The 16,296-nt window shown below is 34.8% G+C and overlaps 1 protein-coding gene across 6 annotated transcripts in view; it reads right to left on the reverse strand.

The window, feature by feature from the left end:
* The window catches only part of LOC137002447 (dynein light chain Tctex-type 5-B), a 72,225-nt gene that overhangs the window by 7,405 nt on the left and 48,524 nt on the right, over positions 1–16,296 (reverse strand). Inside the window, exon 1 of one of the 6 annotated variants that reach the window (XM_067362086.1) lies at positions 199–329. The exons of the other annotated variants lie outside the window; for them this stretch is intronic. The gene's annotated coding sequence lies outside the window, so the exon portion shown is untranslated. Of the gene's footprint in view, positions 1–198; positions 330–16,296 lie in introns of those variants that run through there. 6 annotated transcript variants of the gene reach the window in all.

Raw genomic sequence — 16,296 nt, forward strand, 5'->3', positions numbered from 1 at the left:
GAAAGAAAATTGGTAAATTTCCAAAATTATAATATTATTTTTACCCTTAAATCATTGGAGTCTCTGGGACACTCAACATAAAAACAATAAAGTCAATCTCAAGTGATAATATGACTGCCAAAACCATCTAAAAATATTTTTTGATTTAGTGTAGTATTCGGTATCGCCACGATGATGGGTTACCCTAAATTTCCTTACCCGTTTAGGAGCTCAATAAAATATGATTATTGTCGTATTCCAGTGAGGGACTCTCTTCTCAACTAATGTTGTCACTAAGTGGTCCACGCTCACTGTTGCGAGTGTATCTCTAAGTAAAGAGCGATCCCGTGAATTATTGTCAAAATGGGCTACATGGGCCAGCACACTAAACAACGCCCCGCAAGTCAGGCAATCATTCACACAGTGCTTTGAATAACCTGGATATCTGCCACGAACTTGCTTGTAGTCATGGAAAGCCTTTTATTTTAACCTGCCACTGTAGCCTGATTGGCTAATTAAGGCCAATGTCCAGTGTAGTCATGGGTAATCAAATGTATTTTACCCTTAACGTACGGTTTTTGTTTGCTAAATGTTTTGCTATATGGTTATTTTTGTATTTCCAATAGTGCTGTGGAGCAAAGGGACTTAGTGTGTCACACTGATCTCTCGTATTTGAGAGAGAAAAGGTGCTGATCTCTGGTTGCCAGTGGGCGGTATCAGGCAGAACCATCTGTTTCCACTGCAATCAAGAGGAAAAGGAGGGCTGCAGTCACATTCAAACGCAAGCAGCTCATGAAACGTACCTCTGTGCTGATCCTCTGACTCACTAAACCGATCCCAGCAATGTCAGTGGGCTATTTCACAAAGAACAACTCATTATCTCAAAGAATATCACTGACAAATAATGGAAAAAATGTTGTTCAGAATCATGATAATATGCGTAATGTCAAACAGATCTTCCACTAACCCCAAATTTACTCCTTTAATCTTATTGTTGTTAGTCATGCGAAACACAAGGACATTTGTGAGGAAGTTGGAAATAAATGACAGAGGTGCACAGGTCAACAAGTTCTAGCATGCCTGGACATGTCTGGAGATGTATCAAAAAACTAGTTGAGTTTGAAAAGTGCTGTCAAGCAAAAAATACAAGCAGTGAAGACAGTTGAACTTTGAGAGGAAAAAACTATACAGACGGAAATCTCTCTTCCTTCCATATATCAACTAGTAACTAAAACTTTTACTTTTCTAAAAAAAAATTGTTTTTCACCAAATGATTCTTTGAGTGACTGTTATGTATACCAACCTTAAAATTATTTTCATGATTTGTTATTAAAACATTTTTTCTTTTGGTCAAATCAACTTAGATAATTAATGTGGTTCAGATAACATAATATTTTGAGTTTCTTTTGATTAAACCAATCGCCTTCATTGTATGAACTCAAATTTTGAATTTCAATGAAATCAGAATTTTGAGGCAACCAGATAACTTAATTTTTTTAAAGGTGTCCTTGATTCAAAAATTGAATTTACCTTGACATAGTTGAACAACAAGAGTTCAGTACATGGAAAAGACATACAGTGAGTCTCAAACTCCATTGTTTCCTCCTTCTTATATAAATCTCATTTGTTTAAAAGACCTTCGAGGAACAGGCGAATCTCAACATAACACCGACTGTTACGTAACAGTCGGGGTGTACGCCCCCAATATTTGCATATGCCAGCCCATGTTCCCAACATTATGAAAGGGATTACACGTCTGGATCTGCACAGCTGAATCATCAGACTAGGTAAGCAAGCAAGGACAACAGCGAAAAATGGCAGATGAAGCAATAATAACTGATATGATCCATGATAACATGATATGTTTAGTCATATTTGTAAATTGTCTTTCTAAATGTTTCATTAGCATTTATTTTCATTTTTAAACACTTGCAATCTGTATAATTCATAAACACAACTTCATTCTTTATAAATCAATCCAACAGTGTAGCCGTTAGCCACGGAGCACCATCAAACTCATTCATAACCAAATGTAAACATTCAAATAAACACTGTACTTACGCGATTAGACATGCTGCATGAAGAACACTTTGTAAAGATCCATTTTGAGGGTTATATTAGCTGTTTGAACTTTTTTTATGTTGTTTAAGGCAAGCGCGAGCTCTTGGGGTGTAGAGCACCAGATTTAAAGGGGCAGAGTACCCTGAATCGGCTCATTTATAATGATGCCCCAAAATAGGCAGTTAAAAAAATGAATTAAAAAAAAATCTATGGGGTATTTTGAGCTGAAACTTCACAGACACATTCAGGGGACACCTTAGACTTATATTACATCTTGTAAAAAAAGTTCTAGGGCACCTTTAAGTTAAACCAACAATTCTTTTTTACAGTGTAGCAGAGTTGTTATAGAGGGGTGCAGGGATGAGGTCAAAACCCAGAGGAATAATTCGCCAGTGGTTCCCTTGAGATTTTCCTATGGGTTTTTTTTTTTTTCATTTTAGGGTTGTAGTAAACATAACTTGACCATATTTGGACATTTTGCTCTACACAATGTGCATAACACATACCAATATCAAAAAAGCGAATTTTGAAGCTCTTTATTTTTAAAAAACAGAATTTTCAGCATTACTCCATTCTTCAGTGTCACTTGATGCTTCAGAAATCATTCTGATATGCTGATTTACTGCTCAAGAAACATTTATTATTATTATTATTATTATTATCAATTTTGAAAATAGTTGGGCTGCTTAATATATTTTTTTCAGGATTCATTGATGATGAATAGAAAGTTTAAAAGAACATTTATGTGAAATTGAACTTTTAAAATAGTGCACACCTTTGATCAATTTAATTCATCCTTGTTGAACAAAAGTATTCATTTCATTGTTTCATTAAAAAAGTGCCATTATCTTGCCATACCATGCACACCCATTTGTTCTGTGCATGAAACATTGTGCATTTAATTGTGATTCAGAAAAGAAGTTAATCTGACACCATGATTCAATGAAAAATGCATCAGCGTAGGTCTCTGAATAATGCAGAGGAACAGAATACTTTGATGTGATAATAGGTCAAAATGTCAATCTGGGTCTGAATCTGTCTTTTTTAAACTATCGATTAAATGTCCTTAAAAGCCTTTCAGTTAGAGAATGTATCATCTAATATTTAGTAGCAAAGAAAAGAATCTGTTTAGTTGTTTTGAAAAAAAAAAAATTCAACTTTACACTAAAAAAATCAAATTAAACACATTTTGACTTGTAGATGGGTGGTAACTTTATCAGAACAAATGACATTAAATATGTACTGTAGCTTTTTCTTATTGTGATACTTAATCTAAAAATGAAAATTGTGTCATTCATGTCATTCCAAACATATAACTACTGTGTAACTATCAAGCTTCAAAAACACCCAAAAAATGAAGAACTCATTCGCAAATCTTTTGTGTTCGGACATTTAAAATGACATGAGGGTGAATAAATGATGAACTATCCCTTTAAAACAGCATATTGTGAAGTTAAAGGTCTCAGTTAAAGGATTTTCTCATGATTGTCAAGGTTATCTCAGCTCCAGTTTGAGTACAGGCAGATCCAGTGCTCCTCCAAACCGGCTGACATCATTAGACCTGATGTACATAGTATTTCAACGGTGTAACGCTAGAGTCCTCAGGCCCTCTGAGTACAGATAAAAAGTTAACCTTGGTGTTGTATTCCAGATTGTTGTGTTAGTGCTAACTCCTTGTGCATCAAAATCACATGTTGAACTAGATAATGCTGACCCTTTACATCAGTCTTTGTGGTGCTTGGTATAGGATTTGAACTATCCCTAACCATTTTAAACCTCAATGTCACGTGTCCTCTGAATGATACACTGTAAAAAATCTAATTGATTTTAACAGTAAAAGACTGTAAAAATGCTGCGGTGAAAAACTATCAATTGGTTTACAGAAAGTTTCCGTACTATATACTGTGAATAACTGTAATAGATCTAACGGTACATTTCATGTAATTTTATGGTAAAATACCGTTAAATTCAGTTTTTGGAAGTGAAAAATAACAATTCATTGTAAAATTTACAGTGAAAACCCGTAAATTGACACTCCCACAATTCCCTGCGTGACACTTCACATTTGATATATTTTCATTGAAATAACTGTTTCTTCTTAGTTTTCTCATTTTTTTCTAATCAGTTATGTACATTAGGGTTTGATGTTACATCTAATGTTGTTAAATTAATGTTTATTGCATTTTTAAAATTTCATGCATGTTACCATGATGGTGTTTAGTGTGTGTGTGAATGACACTGTGTGCTCCTTCTATATGTTAGTGTTGTCCTTCTCAGCTTGTGGAAAAGCTACTTGTGATGAACTTTGATTCATCATGTGACTCTTATCACCACTGCGTTTGGTGACTGTCATTGTATTATAAAGGTACAAAACAGATATTAGTACTTCATTAGGTTGGTAAATTAACATTATATCAGTTAATGAAATACGTTATTTCACATAAATTTAAGAGATTTTTTTTTTACGTTCTACTGTATTTTTTACGGTAAAGTTCTGGCAACCACAGCTGCAGTTTTTTTACCGTAAATTTTACTGGGATTTTTTTTACAGTGTACATCATGGTCAAAAATCTCTTATGTGTCATTGAAGAGTATAGAGACCTATAGTACACTATTTTAGTATTTATTAATATTTTGAATTATTTTTATTTTATATTTTCAGTTGATTTTAGTAATTTTGTTATGTGTTTTTGTCATTTTTATTAGTTTTTAAATACTTCTATTTATTTTTATTTGAGTTTTATTTTGAGTAATTTTAGTACTTCAACTTAAACATATTGCATTTCAGGTTTTTTTTTTTTTTTTTTTTTTGTAGTTTTCTAATTTCTGAAGTTTTTAAGTATAAGTTTTTCATCTAATATTTATGTTTTATTTTATTAAACAATGCAGTGGTGCAGGTATGATGTCAAAACCCAGAAAAATAATTTGCCACTGATTCCCTTGAGATTTTCCTGTGGGGTTTTATAATGGATTTTTTTTTTTTTTTTTTTTCAATTTATAAGTAAAATAATTCCTGTGGTAAAGATAACTTGATGATACTTTGACGTTTTGTTCCAGGCGTTCTTATCTAGTTACTTATTAAATACATAAGCTTTATATCACAGGAATAAATTACATTTTAAATATTCAAACAGAAAACAGTTTTTTTCATTTGTAATAATATTTCGCAATATTTTTTATTTATTTATTTTTTTACTGTATTTTTGATAAAATGCAGCCTTGGTCAGCATAAGAGACTTCTTTCAAAAACATTAAAAAATGTAATGTTTACAAACTGACAGGTACTGTATTAACTCTTTGCTAACTTGTTAACTGTGACAAAAGTGTGAAATGAAACTCATGGTTTTTAACTTATCCGACTTTGTCTCATAAATATCCCACAGGTCTCATAACCTGACGTTGTAGTCGTTTGATGTTTTGAGTAAGCCTGCGTGAGTAAAAAGTAACAGTAAAAAGCTGGGGTGCGTTTCTCACTCTGACTATAAATCCAGTGTCACCCACTTGCCAATATTTCCAGAGTTAGTCTTAGAACTAGTGATTCACATTCGGGAACCACAACAAAATGGAGTCAGACAGGAGTTTCGTTTCCTTTTGACAGCTTCCTCTGTTTCCTTGGCCCAAACTCTGCGCCCTGCCCCCTCCTTGGCAGAGTTCAGCTGGTGGGCTGTGCTGAGAGTCACTGCTGAGTAACACAAACTGTGACACTGTTGGCCAGGTGACATCACTCATATGCTCTACAGTAGTGTAAATAAACCGAGAGATCCTTATACAAACACTGCCTGTGAATGAAGGGCTCATCCCTTATTTGTAATAGATAGCAGGCTTTAGTTATATCAAAACTGAAATTCTGTCCTCATGTTGTTCCAAACCTGTTTGACTTCATTTTTTTCCCCTACCCATACAAAAAAGTGGAGTCCAATGTTTTTTTTAAAACTCCAATGACTTTCATTGTATGAGACAGTCATTCTTAAAAGTCATACAGGTTTGAAACAACATAAGGGTGAATAAATGATGACACAATGTTCATTAGAAGTTGTGTCAGTGGGTGGGTCATTTTCATGCTAGAGCATGTGATAGAACCAAATATGTTAGTAAATACAGCTTTTGGAGCATATAAATCAGTGGTTCTCAAACTTTTTGACTCCAAGGCCCCCCTTTGTTTAACACAATGTCTTAAGGTTTCTATTTTTCTGCGACATTGAGACTGGAACAACAACATAAAGTATGATAATGATAATCTCGGGTCACTGTTTATATACTTGACTTAATGTTAAAAGTGTCTAAAGTGAGTTTGTGTGTCTTTTATAGTCATACTGTAAGCAATGCATAATTCACCTCAGATCTTCAAAATAAATAAAATAAAACAAGAACGTTCAAATGGTCACTGTGAACAGACAAGTGTATTCTATGACAAAGATTGTTTCAGTAACTCAGTATGTATGTAATAATGTTAAAATGATGTAATATTCATGAATTTCAGTATGTACTTATCCACTCCGTTGTGAGTGCCGCGCGTCCTGATATTGCTGAGTTAGATGCGTTCCTGAACCAACATTCTAGTCTGAAAATTTAGTCTTAACCCTATTCCAACCCCTAAACCTAACCCTACCCAGAACCCTACCCAAAAATCAGAAGGAAATGATAGATGAATAACACTGATGTAGAAGCACCAACTCATGATTTTAAGCCTAAACTTGACATAATCTGTAAACTTGTCCCGTATTGTATCTGATCTGATATTGATCTGGTTGATTCGAATGTTGTTCCAGGATCGACAAAAATGTTGACCCAGGAACATGTCGAACTCAGCAATATCAGGTTATGCGCGAGGGCCGTTGGAGCTTGCTTAGAGATCCCGCCCACACTCTCTTCTGATTGACAGCAAATTGTTTGTCACTGGAATCTTATCACATTGCGTTAGGACAGGGTATAAGATGATTTTCGAATGTGTACCTCTGGTAATTCTGTTCTAATAAAAACAAACAAAAAAATTATTAGTGTAGTGTTGTGCATCTTTATTTTTAGTGGTGTTTTTAGAATTTTAATTAAGATTATGTTCATTTAAATAATTAAAATATTTTTAAGACTTATTGGGGCCTGAGGCCCCATAGTGGCTGGTATTGATGATTTTAGAGCTAAGAGACATAGGGATAGATTTACTAAACAGAGCAGATTAGCGTAAGTGCGCAATTTAAAAAAAAAGCAGATGGGAGTGGAAAGTTCTGCACGTGATCTACTGACAATGTGCAAATGCTGCGTTCACGCCACCTCGTATTTACCTGAATCTTGAGATGACAACACGTGACGTTGTATTCGGAGCTGTTCACGTCCTCGCATTGGGAATTATGCATTTCTATGGCACCACTATTATAAATGAATCTACAGCGGTCAGGTGGTACAGCAGCTATGTAGCTTTTAGAAAACTCCCAGTTTACAAACTGTAATTACGAGCTCTACAAGGACGTGAACGCTTTTTACGAGCCAGAATCTCGTAGTTACAGTAATTACAATACGGCGTGAATGCACCAACAGACCCAGCCGGATCGTTTGACCAATGCAATCTACCAAGAACGTCTGGATTAAGAGCGGTAAATAATGGCAGGAATACCAGTAAATTGACTAGCGCAAACCTTAGTAAATCACCTTGCATGATTCATTTAAATACTCTCCTCCCAAAAATATTGCATCTGAAAGGGAAACTCCTACAAATGCATATACAATAAGGTCAACCGCAAAAATAACCCGTCCAGTGCCAATTTTTCACTGCATGTCTTTCCTGACAGTACTTTAACACCAAAAGAGGGTTTGTGCTGGCGCAAGTTCTTTGTAAATCTGGCCCAACTAAATGCTACAAAACTCCATTTTGGATTTTATGGTGCATTTAAGGGAAACCTCATGGTAAGCAACACAAAGAGGAAGTGGTCAAACCTAGTGAAAGAGAGATTGCTGATGTTTTGCAACTGGTTTTAATTATTAACTTCCTCAGTCCCTCCACATGGCAACACTCTGAAGACCAAACAGGGCCTTGTCCGCTGGCTTGTTCAGTGTTTCCTGACAAAAGCAGGGATTGTATGGGCGGTGGGTGATGGGAGACTGTTGTGGACTTCCTCTGGACACCGACACAGGCCCAGGGCAGGGCTAGATAAGCAGAGCTTTGTGTTTAGGACCGTGCTGAAGAATTTTCAAGGAAAGCCCCTAGTTTGTCACAGCAAAAAATAACGAGGGCGCATTTGTTTGTGAAAGGGGTCTGTCATTAAACCAGAAACATGTACAACAAAGTGTGAATGAAATGATTCATGCACAATTGTGGAACGGCAACTTCCTTTTCTGTCTGGTTTTTCTTTATTGCACATGTGATGAAAGTCACACTGTTGTAAGTCTGACTTTTAACACTGTTTTTGGGTCAATGCTATCACCCTAAAGACTGATTTGTCTTACTGCAGAGCTTTGCTTCGACTTTCAAGATCTGATGCGTCAGCAGCAGGCTCATTTGATGAAAACATTAACTAATAGGATCAATACTGCAGGAAAGATGTTTCTACAGCAGCCAAGGATGTGGACACCTCTTATTACTTGTTGTTTGTTACTGCCAAAGTTTTCTCTACTAGGTATTTAGATCAGATTTTGCTATGTTTGCCACACCTTCAATTCAAAACTAAGGTTAAAATATATTCTGTTTAGATTTTCAAATGCTAAACTGTATTTAAAAATGTACTTCAAGAGGAAATCTTAAAATACATATTGGGTAAATGCAAAATGTACTTTTTGTAAATATATTTTGGACAATATAAATATATTAAGATGGAAATAATTTTACAAAATGCCCATAAACATACAGGGAAATTAAAGCAACTAAAATATATTTATGTAAATATATTTTCTGCTGTCTATATTGTTGTACGACGCCCTTTATTTATTTATTTACTCACTTGTTAACATTCAGCTCAGTTGTAGATACAGAGGGAAAACTGATTTCTCATACGCTGACACAGGCCATCCATCAATAATCACATGTAACATGACACATGGATGGCTGATCTTTGCTTAACCTGTGTATTATTAATAACTTACTGTCAGTATGACCCGCTCTCGCTGCTCATTCACCATCTGGACTGGAAATGTATCATTGTGACGCCAATGGAAATTTGACTGGAATTAATACATAGGTGTACAAAATGCTTTTTAAAAATGTATTGTCCATGTACTATGCAAATGAACAAAAGTCTGAGACGGGTTAATAAAAAGGAAAGAGGACAAACAAACAGCTTTGAAAATTTTCAGACTGGTAAAGTAAAACATCTGTCCTTGGACTTTTTCATTTTCACTCTCTCTTTCTTTGAACAATCTTTTTTTACAGGCTTAAATATTATGCCAGACCAATAACACATTCCAAAGTAACAGATAGGGGGAATTCCCACAACATTCCCTGCTGATTATTATGGCAGCCTGGATCCCAGATGCACCTCACAGCAGCACTAACTGCTTGAACTAAGTTCAAGTATAAAAACATCAGTGGATTTATGTATCTCCTACATGTTTAGACAAAGAGATTTACTTCTGTTAGACATGACTTTGTACTTTCCCTCAAAGTACAAAGTGTCTGTTTGACATACATAATTTATCAATAAAAAGAATGATATCTTATTTTGGTGACCCAAAGCCCAGATTATCATATTGAATTTTTGGAAATAATCTCATTCATTTCTCTAATCAGAAGCATTGACGTTCAAGATAATAATCCAGTTATTTTAACAGATAAATCTTTAAATAAAACATTTAGTTGATTTCTGTAAAATTAACATGGAAATATAGACTAAAATTAATTCAAAGAAGCATAACTGTATATATATATATATATATATACAGATCTCGAATCTGATTGGCTGAGAGGTCTTTCAGCCATGTGATATCGGCTCACTCACACAGTATTCTCACAGCGAGTGTCGTGGCGAACGAGCAAACCCACCATATTTTTATAAATACTACTATTATTTTGTAACAGAATGTTGTTTAAAGAGTTTTGTTTTTAGGCCAGAATATAGTTGTTTAGACCTCAGATATGCGATTTATATGTAAACATAGCGCCTATTTGAAAATGTAGACACTTTCGGAGATGCGAGCTCCAGGCCTTCAGCGACCGTTCAGCGCTCATGTACCCGCTGAGAACAGCTTCATCTCAGCCAGTCCTTTGGGAATTTGCCGCTGGCTCTTAAAGGGTTAGTTCACCCAAAAATGAAAATTCTGTCATTTATTACTTACCCTCATGTTGTTCCACACCCGTAAGACCTTCGTTAATCTTCGGAACACAAATTAAGATATTTTTGTTGAAATCCGATGGCTCCGTGAGGCCTCCATAGGGAGCAATGACACTTCCTCTCTCAAGATCCATTAATGTACTAAAAACATATTTAAATCGGTTCATGTGAGTACAGTGGTTCAATATAAAGTGACGAGAATATTTTTGGTGCGCCAAAAAAAAAAAAAAAAAACGACTTATTTAGTGATGATTTATGCTACGATGCTTCCTGAAACAGTGTTTGGAAATCGGCCATCACTAAATAAGTCGTTTTTTTTTTTTTTTTTTGGTGCACCAAATATTCTCGTTGCTTTATAATATTAATATTAAACCACTCTACTCACACGAACCAATTTAAATATGTTTTTAGTACCTTTATGGATCTTGAGAGAGGAATTGTCATTGCTCCCTATGGAGGCCTCACAGAGCCATTGGATTTCAACTAAAATATCTTAATTTGTGTTCTGAAGATTAACGAAGGTCTTACGGGTGTGGAACGACATGAGGGTGAGTAATTAATGACAGAATTTTCATTTTTGGGTGAACTAACCCTTTAAGTGGATAGTGTTTAAACATGAGGTATAATTCGTTTTGGGTATATCAAATGGGCAATCTTTGGTCTTGTTCCAGAGCTAATAGATTTGGCTTATGGGCTATATTAAGTTTCATAACTTTATATTTACATTGAAATTAAATCCTGTACTAACTACAGCGCTGCTTTTGTACGTTTGACTGAACTGTTTGCTTGTATTTTACTTCTTAAACTGATATAATGGCTATTGTTGTTCATTTAAATATTATTGTTCAATAAATAATATTTTATATAAATAACATGCCATATTTTTTGGTATTGAGAAAGAGTCCGTTAGTGATTTCGACTAGTCTAAGAAATCCATTTCATTTAATTTCGCTACTGTCTGGCCCCTTCGAGAGAGAATCTGAGGTGTTTCCCAAAATCATCTCAGCTTCTCATGCTCATGCTGAAGGCCGTTGGCTCAGCTCATAATGAGACGCGTTACTGTTATTAGCTATACACAGTCAGGCAATGCTGAGTTGTTCACTGAATTGTATTTTAACAGAAATATGTGGGTGTTTATGCTTGATTCGTTGACAGGGTATTTCAGAGGTGACATTCAGAACAGTGGGTGGTTACGGTTTTCAAGGTGTGCAACACTGATGACAATGTAATCGAGGGAGACGAGATCATCAAACGCTGAAACAGAAAGAGAATGAGGGAGGTGAGACTGTGGGCGGAGGACAAGTGCTTTACACAGTCAGAGGAAAACCCAACGGGGCCTTTTCTAACAATAATAATAAAGAGAAGATGATGTGCACAGGGCCTAAAATTAACACTCACCAAGCGCCGAAAGCAAGTAAAAATTGATCGGTGTTGGCGAGTGTATGAAACTGTGTCAGTCGCCAGATATCCGGTTAATTCTAACAATGCGATGTTGTGAGAACGTGAGCAAAAGTGAACGACGCTCTGTACAGTTGACGGTCAGTGCTGCATCATCACGACAGTTTAAGCCTTTCCAATGTAAATATTCAAGCGCTAGAACACGCAAAAGGGAATTTGTTGCTCGCACGCTATGCGGGAAGTCCAAAGCGCGTGACCTAAAACTCACGTCACAGCGCGCAAACACTAAGTTGAGCTCTCCTTCATGCCTTTCTGTGCTTGAACAGACAAATTCACACAAAAATTATGTCCAAAAAAAAAAAAAAATGCCTGTCTCAGTGAGTATCCTAAACATAGTCGGTTATGTCTTCAGACGCATGATCCATGCGTGCATTTGTTCTTAAAGTGACAGCATCCTAATAATCCTGCTGCTGTCTGCGTTTTTAATGTTAAAGGGTTAGTTCACCCAAAAATGAAAGTTCTGTCATTAATTACTCACCCTCATGTTGTTCCACACCCGTAAGACTTCGGAACACAAATTAAGATATTCTTTTGATGAAATCAGAAAGGTTTATGACTCATCTATAGTTAGCAACATAATCAACACTTTCAAGGTTCAACCTTCATGTTATGAAGTGTCGAGAATACTTTTTGTGCACATAAACAAAACAAAAATAACTACTTTATTCAACAATCTCATCTCTTCTGTGTTATTCTCTTATGTTGTTTACGTCCAGTGCTTCCAGGTTCTCCGTCAGAACGCCGACTCGTTATTGGCCGGCTCCTGCGTCAGCATCACACGCATGCGTCGTTCTGCTCACGTGATCAGCTTTGGCCAATAGAGTCGCATTCGGACGTAAACACGGAAGCCTTCACTGTGCCTACTGCGTAAACTACAAAGGATAATGACAGGGAAGAGAACAGATTGTTGAATAAAGTCGTTATTTTTGTTTTGTTTTTGCGCACAAAAAGTATTCTCATTGCTTCATAACATTAAGTTTGAACCACTGCAGTCACATCGACTGTTTAACGATGTCTTTAGTACCTTTCTGGACCTTAAAAGTGTTGATTATATTGCTGTCTATGGATGAGTCATCAAAAATATCTTAATGTGTGTTCCGATGAACGAAGGTCTTACTGGTTTGGAACAACATGAGGGTAAGTAATTAATGACAGAATTTTTATTTTTGGGTGAACTAACCCTTTAAATTTGTGTATCTGAAAACTACAGTTAGACCTGCCTGAAAAGCACTGTTTATTTCACATGTGTCTTTGTTGTTTGTATTTATTTGTGCTATTGCTTGTAATTTGATTATTTGTTCTTTTTTTAATTACTGACTGTTTACTTGTGTTTAACAATGTAGGCTATTAAAATGATATTAATTGACGGTGGTATAGAGAAACTGGAAATTGGAATAGAGGATTGTGAATTTTCACTAGCATCTAAATTACTGGTGTCATAACTGCCTATTTTTGTCTCATGGTTGGTAAAAATACTGTAGTTTTGGCCAGTAAATTTGTGTGGCAAAAAGCTAGCTTTAGGCCCTGTATGTGTACTTGTAGCCTGAAAAAAGACTGTTAGAAAACTATACAAATACAAAAAAAAGTAAAATGTTTAATCTTTATTTCTAATAAATAAATAAAGTGTGCTTAAAATATCTTTGAAAATACCTTATAGCAAGGCTAATAAATAAATAAATAAATAAAGACCTTGTGTCTCAAAAGCATGGAATGTAAGAGACTTCTCTTGCAGTTCTTCTGTCAGGCTGGGACAGCCCCGTGCCTGTCTCTCCAAAAACTCCCCTGCTCTACAGAGTCATAAAACAGACATCTCTCAACTATCTTCTGCTCATTTTTCTAGAGTAGAGAAAGAGGGAGTAAAAAAAAACAACAACAAAAGAGAACAAGAAATCTACTGGGGAATTTATTGTACTTTCTGCTGTTCCAGACTGCTTATGAATAAGGCATAATAATGCCGGGATGTTCTGCGTCATGTGTAGCATTATAGAAGTGTTTAAAAAAAAAAAAACAGAAAAAAAAAAAACTACTGCTGTTGTGCTGTCAAAACACAAACTATTGTGATATACTGATTATTGGATGTAATTTCCATGAACACAGTGTACTAAATGCATGTTTCATGGGTTTTCCATGTGTATATTTTTCCCCTCATTAATTCTACTCCCACATAATATACACAAATGTTTGTATGGGCTGTGTTTGCATGAAAGTGTGTAAGGGCAAAGACCTGCGTAATTCAATCAATCTGATAAGAATCACAGATCTAACCCTGGGGGTTATTTATAACACAAATAAACATGCCCACAGAAAACTAATAGTGAAACAACAGTACAACCCCTCACTTTCACACAGTGGAAATGTCCATCCACAGACTGCACTGTCATCACAGATACAGAGGAGTGTTACAATATCTTAACATGACATTTGTTGGTGTGATGTGTCTCCTGAGCTTATAATATATATGTTCCTATAGAGTTTGATGGTAGTATTATGCTAAGCTAACAACACAGCACTAATAAAAATACATAGCAAATACTGGGTGAAATATTTGGTGCTTTTTAAATTACACAAAGCTTTTTCAGCAACACTTTGTATACATATATGTGACCCTGGAGCACAAAACCAGTCACACAAGTATATTTGTAGCAATAGCCAACAATACATTGCATGGGTCAAAATTATTGATTTTACTTTTGTGCCAAAAATCATTAAGATATTAAGTAAAGATCATGTTCCATGTAGATATTTTGTAAATTTCTTACTGTAAATATATTAAAAAAATATTTTTGTGAGTTGATATGCATTGCTAAGGACTTCATTTGGACAATTTTAAAGGTGATTTTTTTTAATATTTAGATTTTTTTCGCACCCTCAGATTCCAGATTTTCATATCCTAACAAACAATACATCAATGGAAAGCTTATTTATTCAGCTTTCAGATGATGTATAAATCTCAATTTCAAAAATTGTACCCTTATGACTGATTTTGTGGTCCAGGGTCACATATTACATACTAAATTGAATTATATATAAATATTACGGAAGAGGATTAGGGCCAAGCAATAATAAAAAATAAAATTAAAAATTGAGATTAAAATTGTTAAATTTCAAGAAAAAAGTCTAGATAAAATGTTGAGAATAAACTCATTAAATTATGAGAAAAAAACTTGTTACATTTCGAGAAAAAATTCAAGATAAAATGTTGAGAATAAAGTCATAAAATTATGAGAATAAAGTCATTAAATTATGATAAAAAGTCATTAAATTACGAGAACAAATTCGTTAAATTACAAATTTGTTCTCATAATTTAACGTCTGTTTTCTCGTAATTTAATGACTTTATTCTCATAATTTAATGAGTTTATTCTCAACATTTTATCTCGACTTTTTTCTCGAAATTTAACAACATTTTTCTCATAATTTAACAAATTTGTTCTCGTAATTTAACATTTTTCTTGTAATTTAATGACTTTATTCTCAACATTTTATCTCGACTTTTTTCTAAAAATTTAACGATTTTTTTTCTCGTAATTTAACAAGTTTATTCTCAACATTTTATTTAATCTTTTTTCTTGAAATTTAACGAGTTTTTCTCGAAATTTAACAACTTTAATCTCGAGATGGTTTTATTTTTTTATTATTGCTTGGCCCTAATCCTCTTCCGTAAAATATAAATGGAAATAACATCAAAACATTTATTTCCATCAAGAGGTGAAATAATTTTTGTTCAAGATCTTGTATTGACAATGCAAGAGGTGACCACTCTGTAAAATTTACTCCAGCATATATAGTATATTACAGTCATTATTTCTCATTTAAAGGGATAGTTCACCCAAAAATGAAAATTTGGCCATTTATCAAGTTAAAAAAAACTTGCATAGACAAATCCAAATTAAACCCTGTGGCTCGTGACGACACATTGATGTCCTAAGACACAAAACGATCAGTTTGAAGAGTATTTATATAATTTTTTACCTCTAATACACCACTATGTCCAACTGCGTTCAGCACTCGCTTAGTGAGGTCTGATCGCACTCTGACAACGACAGTGATGTCTCAAACCGATCGTTTCGTGTCTTAGGACATCAATGTGTCGTCACGAGCCGCAGGGTTTAAGTTTTTTCGACTCTTATTGTTCGTGTTCCCATTCACTCGCATTATTTGACTGACAGACCGCAACGGTTGGAGTTAAAAATCATCATTTGTGTTCTACTGAAGAAACAAAGTCACCTACATCTTGGATGCGCTAGGGGTAAGCAGATAAACATCACATTTTCATTTTTGGGTGAACTATCCCTTTAAGATGAATTCTTTCACCAAGCATGTCACAATTCATTCTAGGATTGCTTAATTCACAAAGGATACATGTGATACTGCTTTTGAATTTGACCAAAATGTGGTCTCTTTTAAGGAAGCATCATTTTGCTGCCTAATGTTCTTTGCTGTCTAGACTATACGTTTAGGAACAGATAATGTTAGCATGTGTGAGACTGTCTATGCCTACACAGTAACAATAGTGGTGTTAGTTCATTTGAGTAGGAGGCAG

Source organism: Chanodichthys erythropterus, chromosome 16 (genome assembly GCF_024489055.1).
Source record: "Chanodichthys erythropterus isolate Z2021 chromosome 16, ASM2448905v1, whole genome shotgun sequence".
Taxonomy (NCBI): Eukaryota; Metazoa; Chordata; class Actinopteri; order Cypriniformes; family Xenocyprididae; genus Chanodichthys; species Chanodichthys erythropterus.